The following is a 14,323-nucleotide window of genomic DNA, read 5'->3' on the forward strand; positions in this document are numbered from 1 at the left end:
AAAAAAACATTTACAATAACTTGATACCAAAGTAAGTTTACTTCATAAAACATCTGCCCTGAATATGTTAATGATGTTAGAAAAACACATAGGTTCAAGTGATAAAAATGAAAAAAAAAACCTATAATTGACGCACTTTCGAAAGGTAGCCCTTTCTTCATCAGGAGCAAACAGTTTGCCCTTGAAGAAAAATGGTCCACCTTCTGAAAGAGTTCAGGTTATAAGGTTTTTTTAATTGCATTGAACATGTTAACATTTTTCTTATTAAAAATGTGACAATTGCTTTTCTAGATGAAATGCTCAAATAAGTTATAACAAAATAAACTGAAGATTACCAAAAACCAAACAGTATTAGTCTATTCTTCCAGAAAAGGTCAAACCAAGTTTAAATCCAAAAAACAGTTTATAAAAAATTTCACATATGGTAAATATCTGCTCAAACAAAAAATAAATCGTACAAGAAATACCAAACATTACTGCTTCACGAAAATTTGATACAAATACAATCTGCTTTGTTTCTACAAAATCAAAAAAGTTGGATATAAACAAGTCTATGGAAATAGACAAAGTAAATCCTACATGTTTTCCTCATCTGGAAATATCAAACAAAATATGAACATTACTGAAAAATAATCAAACCAATCCATTTTTTATGGTACTGTAAAACTCTCAAGTAAACAAATGAAAGAAAAAAATACCTCATCAATAATTTCTAAAAACAACAAATATATTTGATTAAATGTTCATGAAACACACTCCACGTACATCCAACTAAACAATCTCTGAATATAAGAATAAAAGAATATGAAAATCACAGCCTCCATTTGAAAGTGAAAACAGCTATAACCACCCCTCCATATACCAAAGTCATCAATGAATCAAATTTGCAAAAACAAAACCCAATGCAGAGCTAAAATATTTTTACCAAAGAAATATTAGGAAAACAACATAATACATAAAACAACAAATACATAAAAAGTGCATACAAATTCATAAACACTAATATAAGCTTTTGGCTGATTCATTGTGTAAAACATGCTTCAACAAAACTCTCCAAATCAACATTCCCAGTGGTTTAGGACTGGGAAAGAAAGGGTTTCTCTTTCCCAGAAGAAATGAAGAAAGAAAATCTCATGTGGGGAGCAACTGAAATGATTATTGGCCTGTGTCTTCTGGCACAATAATCTGGAATTTGTTCCCACACCAAGAGACAGTGCAATAGGTTATTACAATTGCAGACAGAAGTCAGATGCAAGGAAAGACTCAAAGCTGGTGCTATAATTTTTTTTCTTTTACACTTGCAGACAACCTGAAAGATGCACTGTATAGACATTGCCAAAACAAAATACATAAAACCCCATCTCAACAGTAAGCACTAAGTAGGAGTGAACTGATATAACAATTTCCATTATCCCCTAGTCAATACAAACTTGAGGAAAATATTCCATGTGAGGCAACACTGACTACATGGTGGGTTTTAACGTCTCCATCATACAGATAAATATTATGAATTAAAGCCACTGTAAAGTGCAGAAAAAAGGAATTAAAGAGAGATGAAACTCAAGGCAAGTTAAACCACACTGTGATGTAAATAATGTGTCAGGGGTCAATTATACAGCTGCACTAAGTTCTTATACATGAGGTGTCAAAAGCTAGATGCAAGAAAAGTTGTAAGATTACAAACATGATGGAAGGAGACATGAAAATTAAGGAAAGGTTCCTCACCCACAGACAAAGAAACCAGTCGGATGGGATGTATAACATAATCAAATAACCTGAAAGGAGATAAATTACTAGAAAAAGAAGAATCCCATAGTATTAAAGAACATTAGGAAGAGCCATAAAAAGGAACAATATGAGCAAGACTGTGAAGATTCCACACAGAATAATGGAGATGATTTGGGTTGGAAAGACTGATACAACAGAAAGGGAAAGGACGATGAATGGAAAAACAACCAAACCATCCAAATGTATGGGAAGGAGTGGTCAGGGTAGAAGACTAACTTGTCCCTATGATATTAGATTGAAAGAGAAGGTCAAGAAGCTCCTTCATGTGAGGAATGGAGAGTTGCAGGAAAGACAGTAATGATAGAACTCCTACAGTAAAATCAAATCCCCATAAAACACCAAAGAATAAAGAAACCACTAGGCAGGAAGGATCCTGTCTCAGGCAGGTTAGCAAAGGCTCACAATCAGTCTGAGCTCCTTAGACATGATAGACCAACAACTGAACATAGTGATCACAAGTTCAAAGCAGAAGGTCCTGGAAAAGTCCAACAAAACAGAAGTCCTGGATAAAGGAAGGAATAAACAGTTGTCTAAATGTGTATCATAATGAGAAGACCACAGAGATGCTACCTATGATGAGCTCACCATGGATATGGACCCCCCCCCCCAAACAAACAAAATAATAAGGAAAAAAAGGAGTAATACAGGCATACTGGTGATACATGGAAGACACAGCAGAAGCAAGTCTGAAGCAAGAAGGACATTCCAGGGTTATGCAAGATATAGCGAGTCACTATGGCCACAATATCAGAAAGAAGATAGTGGATCTCTAAATAAATATACCCTCATTTACAGGCTAGATACTACTGAAGGAGGCATTACAAGAACTTTAAAAAGGAACAGGTTTATTAAAAAAAGAAAAAAAAAAGAGATGGCTCTAAAGAGGAACAGAAAGTGGAAACATGATAGCCTAATGACCTACAGCTCTAAGTTTCAAATACATAAAGAAGTAGGTTAAGCCTATAACAAGGTAAAAAAGAGTCCACAGTAGGCGAGGTACAGGTTAGAATTGAAACCGAATCAGAGAACTGAGCCAGTTACTCAAAAACAAAGAGGTTCGAAGAAAAGGAAAGTCACAACTGAAGAAGCCATGTTGGAAGGGGCAAGTATAGGCCAAATGTCCACAGAACATTGGAACAATAGACCTCGAGAATATAAGTGATTGTAAGAAGTCCATTGGACTCCAAGTAAAAAAAAATGGGCCAGAAACCAGTGAAAAGGGAAGGGATGAGAAATGAATGACTACTGTGGACAAATTGAAAGAAACAAAAGATGGATGGACAAATCAGGATATGGAGAAATATCTAAGACCTGAAAGCAGGCCATCCACCACTACTGGAAGTATTCATCACAGAGTGAGAAAACCATTCATCAGAAACTGAGGGAAGACCAAGTGGAACAGGTTCATAACTGACTGCAAACCACCATTCTTCCTGTAAACAATAAAAGAACATAAAGGAAACCATGGAGTGGGGTAGAGAAATTGTCCCATTGCATTCAAAACAGATAAAGTGAAGAGAAAATGGAAAGAAAAAATTACTAAGAAAGCACCTGAAGAATACTTTATGTTGTAGTAAAGGAAGCCTAAAGGTATAAAAGTGTGAAAGTACAGTTTCCGAACCACTGGAGATGAGGGGAGAAAGCAATAAAATAAATTGCTCCAAGACTCATGACAACTAGCCCTGAAAGATGGTAGACCTTAAATGATCTCAAGAGATAAAGGAATAGGAGAGGAAGCAACTAAATGAAGCCATATGAGAAACATGGTGGAGCTATTTGATTTCAATGGCAAAAAAACTTAATTGAGTATTGTTGAATGCTGCATTAGCTCAACGTTCTAAGTATAAGAAATACCATTAAAACCATCTCACAAAAAAAAGGGTGCAAGACAATGTCTGGAGAGAAGCAAAATGTCAGAAAGTAAAGAAAAGTGACAAGATCCATCCTTGAAACAAAGAAACACAAAGTTGACAGGGAAAGATGGAAGAAAAGAAAATAGGTAAGCACAATTTTCCCCAGCAAAGTTGATAGGATCATAATATTAAATCCACTAAAGATAGAACAGTGTGAGAATGAACAAAGAGATTTAGTAAGAGAAAAACAATCAGATGAAGAATGAAAGAAAAAATGAGAAAAAGAGATCTTCAAATTGAAATATAAAATTCAAGTGATAGAAGATCATGTAACAAGGGAGTCCAATATTCAACAAGAATTAATGAGAAAGAGAAAACAATAGATATATCTATGAAATAATGAAGGTGGGACTATCTGATCATTGATAGAGAGACAGAACTAGAAGCAAAAGCAATCACAAAAAAAAAACACTGGTGAAATGGGTTACTAAATAGGGCAGACTCAGCTAAAGAAATAGTAAGAGGAGGTTGAGAATCTTGAACCTGAGATCAGATTGATACTAGCCATGTGGTGCACATTGGTGGTAATATCACTAACCATTAAAGATGCTTCAAGTCATCACAACAGTATTGGATAACACTATGAAAGAATGTCAGAAACCTCAGATTTTAGAAATGTGGAAACATGAATGTATAATCCTGTTGCTGCATGAAACTGCTTTGATGTAGTTTCATTTATTTACTAAAGTATGAAGAATGTTATAAAAACCAAGATTTTATATTTTATATATTTATTTATTCTTTGTTGAGAAAGAAAACAAGCCAGGTATGTCAACAATGCATAAGCCTAGTAATGACAGTGAAAAACAGAGGATAAAAACCTGCATGTTGAGTAAAACAACAGGAACAGACAATAACCCAAAAGTACAACTGTGAATAAAAGAAAAACAAATTGAAAATACCACAAATCAAAACTCAATATGAAAAGTTTTAACATGTCATAACACTCTTCCACATATTCAGGAGAGTTAAAGGAAGAAATACTACACAATAAATGATAAATGAAAGTTTAAAATAATAAGTGCAAAACTAGCAATAATTCCTAAAGAGCAAAACATTTCTGAGAACAAGGAATGTAAAAGAAGAATGCTCCTTAACCCAAATGCTAGTGCCCATAAAGTTTCCTACACGTGTCCCCCTCATATTGGTGAAGAGCTAAAGTCTAGTAATTTTTACATTACAGCCTGGTGCAATGCACATTGTAAGAGTGATAACTTTGTCCAAGGAATGTATGAACGTACATGATAGTGCATATAAGGTAACACTTCCTTGCTGTGCAGAAATGCAAGTAGTTTTCTTAATTTCAACTTAATATATTCAGAATTAATCTTCCACTTTAAATAAATTTTGTACAAATCTAATGTACAAATTAGCTCAACTGCCCTTAATTCAAAAATTATCCAATAAATTAATCTTAAAAGTTTCCATACATTCATACCAGAGGTTTTAACTGATCAATTATTCATGAGAAAAACAAAGACAACAGGAAAAAAATCATATACTTATAAATTTCAGCTCTTGCACACACACACAAATGTTAAAATAAATATAGCTTTTAACATCCATATGTACAACCATGAATATTATAAAGAAATCATAATATACATAAAATCCAAACTACATCATCAGAAATACCATTTCATAAGATTATAATTTTATTATATAAATAAAAATAAAATGTTTAAAATATATATAACCACAGGCTTACAAAAACACAATCCTGTTACCTATAATATTAAAAATTCATACATTTGACCTTCTTATCTTACCATTCAAACAAATCACTCCTTAACAATTTTGGATGCTTCAGTATAGTCTTGCCTGATTATTTTATGTTCCAAAAAAATATAACCTACTGTACTCTAAAAAATTATACCTATTCTTATTCTGTAGCTTAAATAACTCAAGTCAGATAAATACATCATTCTAATGTTCTGGCTCCAGCATGTCCAGATTGTTGCCATTGTCAGGAAATATTTATTGTTTGTTTTTTACAGATAAGTTTTGTATAGTTTCTTAGACAAATTATAAACATTTCCAATTTTTCTGATAATACCAGCTGATATGCTACCAAGAGTTGATCCTTGTAAAAATTCCTTTTTGATTCTAAAAGGACCTTGAGAGGCTTAGTGAATGGACTAGAATTTGAAATATAGTCTTAATATTGATAAGGGAAAAGTTAAAGACATTAAATATAGAAAACTGAAAAGGACTTGTGTATGAAAGAAATATCTGTTTTATGAGATAAGAAGTATTTTAGGCTTGATTATTATTAGGCTAAAACAAGTCTGCAATATATTTAACTATTCTTTAAAAGTGTACAAATTCCTTAGTTACTGTTAAAGGAATTCTGAAGATATGGACAAAATATGTCTAGCACCATTAAAACCCCTGGTTAGACCTCATGAAAAAAATAAGTTTAGGTCACCATACTAAAAAACATGATACCACCATCTCAGACACAATACAGAGGGGGATTATGCCTATAAAGAAATAGGCTTAAAGGTTTGAAACTGTTTTCTCTGGTGCTTAAAATAATTAAGTGTGATCTGATTCAGTTGTTCAAAAACATTAAGAATTTATAGACAAATTCCTATGGCTTGTCTACTTTAATGATAGAGTGTAAAGGTTTTTAAGTCTGAACATATATAATAGGAATAATAAGATTCATCTATAGAAATTGGAGTAGAAACTTAAATATTTTTGTTAACAAAATATTGTTTGGTTAATTCTTTAAACTTGTGGAATGATTTGACTGATGGATGTCTTAACTCTTAACCTCTTTCTGAAATCAAAAATCACTTTATCCAGCTCTGATAACATTTCATAAGCACTCTTTTTAAACTCCTGTACAGTTATAGCCTCTATAACAGTAAAATATAATTCATTCAACAAAGCTACTACTCACATAAAGATATAAGACTACTTCAACTAAGTATATGTCTGCCATTTTTTCAAATATTAAAATTACCTCTTTTCTTATTGCTCTTTCCATTAAATACGAAAAACCTGAACTCTCAATCCTGTAATTTTTTTTTAATTTTAAATGCTTCAATATGATATCTACTAACTATTCTCTTTTCAACAGAGTAAGTTTAGGGATATTGATCAGCATATGCTGATATAACGTCTCATTTATCCTCAATTTATCTTTGTAACAATTAAATGTCCTTTCTAATATAAGAGAACCATAAAAACTCACAGTACTTCAAATAAAGACTAGCAATGTGCACAACACAACTATAACTTCCTTAGACTTGTAGTTAATACCACTATATGCCACAATTCTATTCATTTATTGTAACACAACACTGCTTTTAAGGCTTAAGAACTTTCCTTAATCACAATGAGATGATTCCTATGGAATTATATGAATGATTAATATTATAACTCTCATACACAACTTATAATAAAATGCCATCTGTTGTTTGTTTGTCCACCTAACCAATACAAGTCTCTAAATTCAAAGCATCCTTGTTACAGGTAGCCAGATCTAAGATTTGTACATTATCAGCAGTCACACTAACCATGACTAGTTACCCAAGTAGGGAGAAGCCCCTAATGGTGACCAGGACCATCTTTTTCAATACATCTTCATACTTTATCTATTATTTGTTCTACTCTTAGTCATTACAGACTAGATCACTTTGACCAACCTTGTTTGCAAAGCATTTGTGATGGCTTAAGATATTGGGTTGAGGAATAATTCATGAGCGTTTTTTCAAGTTAAAAAAATATATTCATAAATGAAACGCTTTCGCAAAATATTTCATGTCATTTGGTAGATAATTTTTTGCTCTAATAGATGGTGTGTTTGATTTTCATATGTCTTTAATTTTTGCTTTCATTTTCAGCTTATTAAATGGAATGTCAAGTGGACAAAATCGAGCATTTTCGACACCATCTGCTTTTCCCATTTAATATCTTGCAATTTCGTTTAAAACAATGCATACTATATACCTAGGTATTACATGAAATAAAGTATCATAATAAATGTTTTGGGTGTAATGTGTTCATGCATTGAAGTATTGTATAGTCTTGCATGTAATGCTTGAATGAAATTATTTAAAAACGCTCACGAATTATTCCTCAACCTAATACAATGAAGGGAGGTCAGTTACTCTTAATAACCTCAGTGGAACAAGATGGTCAGTCAGATAACTTAATACAAATTCTGTATGAAAATCAAACAGAATTTATACTAACCTTGAAGATTATCTAAGGATATTGATGCAAGGCAAACAGTAAGAAATGAAAATACTGCTTTAATGAATAAAATAAGTACATTACAAATTGCTTTGATAAGACCATTTTGGTATAAAATTCTTTGAAAATTTGATGCTACAAGTGCTAAACATCAAGAAAAGAGACTTAATTTGTCCACTGCTATAAAGCTTAGCAGTTTACTGAAGGAATCGTAAATTAATTATGTGAAAAATTTGACAGAATTGAAATGCAAGCTTCTTAGCTTTCAAATGTTGTAGAATAGCTTAGAGTGAGATTTCTAGAAAGAGAAAAAGAAAGCTAGCAAATAAAGAGACTTCTGAAGGTGAAATTAGTTTATTTGGATCTTGGAAGTTTGGTGTAGAAATTTTATACCAGTAGTTGACGAATTTCAAGTGTGTTCTGCAAATCAGTTTGCTACATACAAAATGACAGAAATAAAGTTTGGTTTTCTATTTAAGTTTAAATGAAACTGAAACCTTTGCTGCAGCTATAAAATTGAGAGACATATGCTTTCCAGATCTAGAGAGCTTTTTTGTCAATAAAATGGTGTAACTTGTGAAGATTTTTTTTTATAGTGAAGCACCATAAAGCAATACTTCAAAGCAATCAGAAAAACAAAACTCAATTTGTTTTCCTAATGTTGACGTGGCATTAAGAATTAACTTGTGCCTATCTGCCGTGAACCACAGTGTATACAGAGCTTTTTCTCAAATGGCTAGCATAAAACATAACTTGTATGTTTCAACATTAAATAAGTATTTAAATGCTCTTTCCTTGCTCAAAAATCTCTTCTTAAAATTCATGTAAAACATAGATTTCTTTATCCTCATCTAGATAGGTAATATCCTTAGAAAATATGTTAATAGATAGTAAAGTAGGATCTTCTCTCTGTAAAGCCTGTTGGTTATCTGAGAAAAATTTGTAATTTATCAAATTATCCCACATAGCTTTTATCTAACTATACTGCTTTTCTCACTACACAAATAAAACTTAACTGATGTAAACCTTCCAAGACAAAGCTTATCTCCACCTTCCTTTTAAAATTACCTAGATAATGCTGATCTCTAAGCTTCAAAACTTAAGTGATATCATCTACTCACCAATCTCCTGGCACTGGCTTCCTGTCCAACAATCTATTAAAAATGAAAGCATTTGCTAGGAAATCTGGTCCTTAACCTTTTTGAAAACTCTAGGGTGGGTACTACCAGGTCAAGGACACTACCTGTTTTCAATAATCAATTTGTAGTTTTGCTTTTAACAAGTTCTAAATTAAACAATGTACTCACATTTCTCCAAATTCTCAGTCTGTAATCCAGTCAACATTCTCCTTTGAGGAAATTGATAAGAAAACATCATTTAAAAACTAAAAAAATCTCATAAATGTAGTTATCAGTAAAACCCCTACACTCAACCTTCACAAGTCAAAGTATTGTTTTTATATTTTAATATATCTTTAATCTGTCTAAAGAAATGTTAGTTGTTAGTCTAACACTATATACCCACTGTTCTTCAAAAACACTTCCCGATAACCTAACTTTTTTTAGCTAATTCCTTTATATATACACCTGAAACTAACAACATTTTGTCCTAGAAATGTTCCTATACTTCATAAGCATTCTTCTTTAACTGAGCTGGACATTCAACAGAAGCTACATCATGATTCATAACTTGAAAATTGGAATTAGAATTATATCATCTTTGATATCAGTATGTACAACCTATTTATGGTGATACTGCTAAAATCTAAATAATCTTTCCCACCTGAATGCCAGCAACTATATCCCTACTAGATGTCAACAATGTAGAATCTACATATGATGAGGTTGCTAAAATCTAAATTATCTTCCTCACCTGAATACCAGCAACTATATCCCCACTAGATGTCAACCACAAATCCAGTATAGAATCCTCCCTTTTGGCTCCTTAACTAAAAGAATGCCAGCTTGAAGTCACTACAACCACATACCACCTGGTGTTCATGATGAAAAATTTAATGCTGGCATTCTAGGATTAACCAAATGTTAAAGGAAATAACCTTGTATTACCTTCCAGAAACCTCTCTCTTCACACCTGTGTACTTTACATTCTTATTGAATATGTCTAAATTATAAAACTTCCTCTGATAATCATCATATTGTAACATTTTAAGTTAAAATACATTATGTAGCAATTTGACTAATTCAGTTCAAATATTTGAATCCACACTTGAAAATTCTTTAGGCAAGTCAAATAGTAAAACCTGTGAAATTGTGGATAATTTAAGAAACCAAAGATTTAAACAAATTGTTCTATATTCAGAATTTAAATATTTTTCATAAAAGGTTATTGTTACACACACATGCACATACAGTGGTGTGTTGAAAAATCTTACCTCTGTGAAAGTAAAGCATGTTTAACTTAAACAAGATAGTGAGATAGTGTATACTTTCAAGAGTTCTAAAAGAATAACATGAACCTATAATAATTATAAAGTATGTTGCCTTTTCTTATTTCTTTAAGTGAATTCCCATTTTGTATTTTATTAAATACCAAAAACTTCTTCTCAACTGCAACATAAACCCATCTGTCCAATTTTTACCATCTTTCTCTCTTTGCTTAACATGAAAATGAAGCATACTGTTCACAATAGTGCCTGATGACTATATGCGTAAGTGTTTGCCTTTGTTTTTGAATTTCGTGTAAAGCTACTCGATGGCTATCTGTGCTAGCCGTCCCTAATTTTGCAGTGTAAGACTAGAGGGAAGGCAGCTACTCATCACCACCCACCGCCTACTCTTGGACTACCTTTTACCAATGAATAGTGCAATTGACCATCACATTATAATGCCCCCATGGCTGAAAGGGCAAGCATAGGAGTGAGTACTTTAAATATGCATATGCTACTACAATATATGATTTGTAGTTTGCCAAATTTCTTGTATTATGGTCTTCCAAAATGTACACGTTCCTATTTTTTGGTGATCATATGCTTAAACCTTTATCTTGCAAGAAGAATTCTTGATCTCATACAAAATTTCTCATTAATTTCCTGTATGTTGTCCTATGACACTATAGACAATTTTCTATTATCTAGATCTACTAACTGAAAGCCATATAGATTCAACTTTCCTATTTTACTTTCATAATATCCACTTCAATAGGCTACAGGCTTCTTTCTTATATAACAAGCTACCCTCTAGGTCTTTCAATGTGGGATACAAAAAAAGTGTTATGCTTTAAACTATAAAACATGAAAAACCTTTTTATTTCAATATCAATTGTTGTATATACAATTTATCAGCAACATGTGCAAATGTTTGTTGCAAGTCAGCCATATGATGACCAAATACACAATGAAAGATATATACTTTAAACCTGAAAAATAAAATAAGAATTTGGAAAACTCTTTCACTACTACATTTATATACAACTTTTACAATACCAAGATTATTTTTATAAACATCATAAAAAAATGGCATATTTCCTCATTTAATCAATTATCTAAAACTTGGAATTTGTAACTGTAAGCATGAAAAGGAATATCCTTTCTTCACAGTGGCACACAACAGTATTCTAGCAACAGACATATTTGTGCCATCACAATAAACAAATTAGATACTGAAATATTAAGCACATCAGTTTTTACAAGATATGTCACAATTATTTTTCTAATGGCTAAAGTCTACTCTTTACTAAAGAACACAGCCATCCTAGTATCTCTAATCTGGACATTTTCCAACAAGTCAATAACCTTTTATCTAAGAAATGATAAAGTTATTAGAAACAATCAGGTAAGGAGTACAAAGGTATTTCTGGGATTACAAGGGTTATCTTACAGTGATTAATTAAACTCTTAATGTACTTTCCTTTGAGAAAGGAATAGTTTAAGTTTATATGGAAGGCCAATAGCATAAAAGCTTTTCCAAGTTGTTTAGGCTGTATTCTGAAAGTAATAGGAAAACAATAAATTTGTAGAATTTGGAAAAACAAGCAAAGCATCAGTTATGATACTTGTTAGCCAGTATGCCACAGCTCAGAGAATGGCTCCAAGTTTTTTTCAAGTACAAATATTTAACTCATAGCACCATTGGCTTTTGACTAATTACAGTTTTGAACTTGGGAGGTAAAATCCTTCTAATTGATATATTTTACCATGCCCAAGTCTCACAAATTAATTTCCTTTAATTCTGCCCAAAAGAATTTCAATTTGAAGGTAAAATGTAAAGATCTTGATGAGTAATAATACTGAATCAGGTTTATGCATGTCACACATTTAGTACTGCTGGTGCACAAAAATATAACTAATAAAAAGGTTTGGTTATTTGGAAATAAGCACAAAGCTACACAAAGGGCTATTTGTGCTCTGCCCACCATGGGTATCAAAACCCAGTTTTAGTGGTATGAATCAGAGAGCATGCAGCTGTGCTACTGAGAGGCCTAATAAAAAGGAAAATACAATCTCATAGATTAAGTTATTCTGGAGATATTAAGAATGCCTTCATTTTTACATACATGTACTTTGTAGATTATTCTTTCATTGTTATTAGGAATTACCATTCATGTTATGTAACCTAGTCTCTGAAACTTTTTATTTTCAAATTATTCTGTACTCAGTTAATATTTTTTGTTGAAACAAATGTAATAAAAAGAAGGGTGCAGAAATAAATTTTGAAATAAAAGATTTCAAAACATATTTGTTCTTGAAATAAAAATAGCAAAACATTTAAATATAATTACTGACCCAATATTGAAATTTGTGAATAAGTATTTTTGATTAAATTAAATTTTCCGGTTGATATTTTTTCAAGATCAAATGGATAGGCAATAGTAGTTAACTCCTTTTTCATATGATATAGACCTGTTTATTCATTTCAATGTATTCTAGTATCACAGACATAACATTAACACAGTGTCTAGGTTTAGTTCTGCAGAATATATCATCAGTAAAACTGTAGGAGTCAAACTTTGGAATGGACTGCCTTCAGACATGGTACATGTAAGAGGACCAAGAAGAGTTCAAGAGAAAGCGAGATGAATATTTCAAACATCAAGAATGAATTAAGGCTGAAACGTGTTTGATAGATCAAACAGAAAAGCAAAGAAAGAAATTTACTGTAATTTTCTGTTATCTAAGGGCAGCTAGGTTAATTCATATTTCAAACCTTTTTCACAAAGAAATGTAAATAACAAAACGACTGTACAAATAAATATATTTAATTTTAATTTGTGCTGCAACTAAATATGATAAAGTTTTTGAACAAGATAGATTGAATTTTTTACAATGTTTGTTCTTTAACAATGAGAAGTGGTCATGTACAAAGTACAGTAATGTGATCATGTCTTACTGTCACTCTTAGACACGTACCACTGTACCAGCGGTTGATTGCTTAAACTTTTAAATTTAAAGCAAGGAAAACCAACGCCGTTTACCACCACTAACAATACATTTACAAACTTTCGGGGCAAATTATATTAATATTCTCAAAACGAATATGCTTGTAGTGATACAATGACAGCATAAGAATTTATCATACTATTAATATTATCAACTGTCTACACATCTTTAATCTTTAACTTTTAATACTTACTCAGTTTTTAGTTTTAAGTTATAGTTACAACCTAAATCTTAATAATAATAAATGAAACTTAAAATTTTCATCAGTTACCATATGATTATGAAATACTGAAATGAATCACTCTGACCTATTTTACGTTATAATGAAGTTTTAGTTTAGCAGTATTCTTATAAATTAATTTATTTTCACATACAGTTCACACGTTCAACCATCACAACAGTAGCTGACTTATTCAAAGATTAATCCGCCTACAGGCTTACGATACTAAAAATTGTTTTTCAGAATCTTTGAAATGTAAAACATAAATATCCGTTATTTTTAGAAAATGCTACTCCATCATTGTGTTAATAGATTAAAATTCTTTGCATATATTAACTGGTTTTAGCTGACAAAGTTTTCATTAATAATAACTCAAGTTCCATTTAAATTAATCGAATGTCAGTAATACATTTTTATAATATTAATTTAGCAAAGCAACGATTTACAAGCATAATAAAGTGATTTATTTATCATTGCATTTCTCCCATAAAATCCATCACCTTATGTTTGTTAATCCGCGTTTGCCAACTCACTATAATATTGTCCCCTGGTGGCAGAGCAGTATGTTTGCCGACTTCAAACGCTGAAAACCGGGTTTTGATATCCGTCGTAGGTAGAGCACAGACAGTTCACTGAGTAGTTTTGTGCTTAATTACAAAAAAAAAGCTTATCAAACCTCGCATTTTTATACATTGCTATCTGACTTATGGCCTACCTGCTGGATATTGCAATACTACAAGTAAGATCCAGTTTAGGCCCGGCATGGCCGGGTGATTAAGACACTGGATTCATAATCCGAGG

General features: G+C 31.8%; 1 protein-coding gene across 8 annotated transcripts in view; it reads right to left on the reverse strand.

Moving 5' to 3' along the window:
* Positions 1-14,045, reverse strand: part of LOC143233615 (uncharacterized) — a 38,353-nt gene extending 24,308 nt beyond the window's left edge. Inside the window, exons 1-2 of one of the 8 annotated variants that reach the window (XM_076470011.1) lie at positions 14,023-14,045; positions 9,215-9,255 (exon numbers count right to left, since the gene is read on the reverse strand). The gene's annotated coding sequence lies outside the window, so the exon portion shown is untranslated. Of the gene's footprint in view, positions 1-9,214; positions 9,256-12,648; positions 12,671-13,573; positions 13,830-14,022 lie in introns of those variants that run through there. The other 7 variants (XM_076470006.1, XM_076470007.1, XM_076470008.1 and 4 more) reach the window with 7 other exon arrangements.
* Between the last annotated feature and the right edge of the window lie 278 nt (positions 14,046-14,323).

The sequence above is a fragment of the Tachypleus tridentatus genome, chromosome 12, assembly GCF_004210375.1.
Source record: "Tachypleus tridentatus isolate NWPU-2018 chromosome 12, ASM421037v1, whole genome shotgun sequence".
Lineage (NCBI taxonomy): Eukaryota > Metazoa > Arthropoda > Merostomata > Xiphosura > Limulidae > Tachypleus > Tachypleus tridentatus.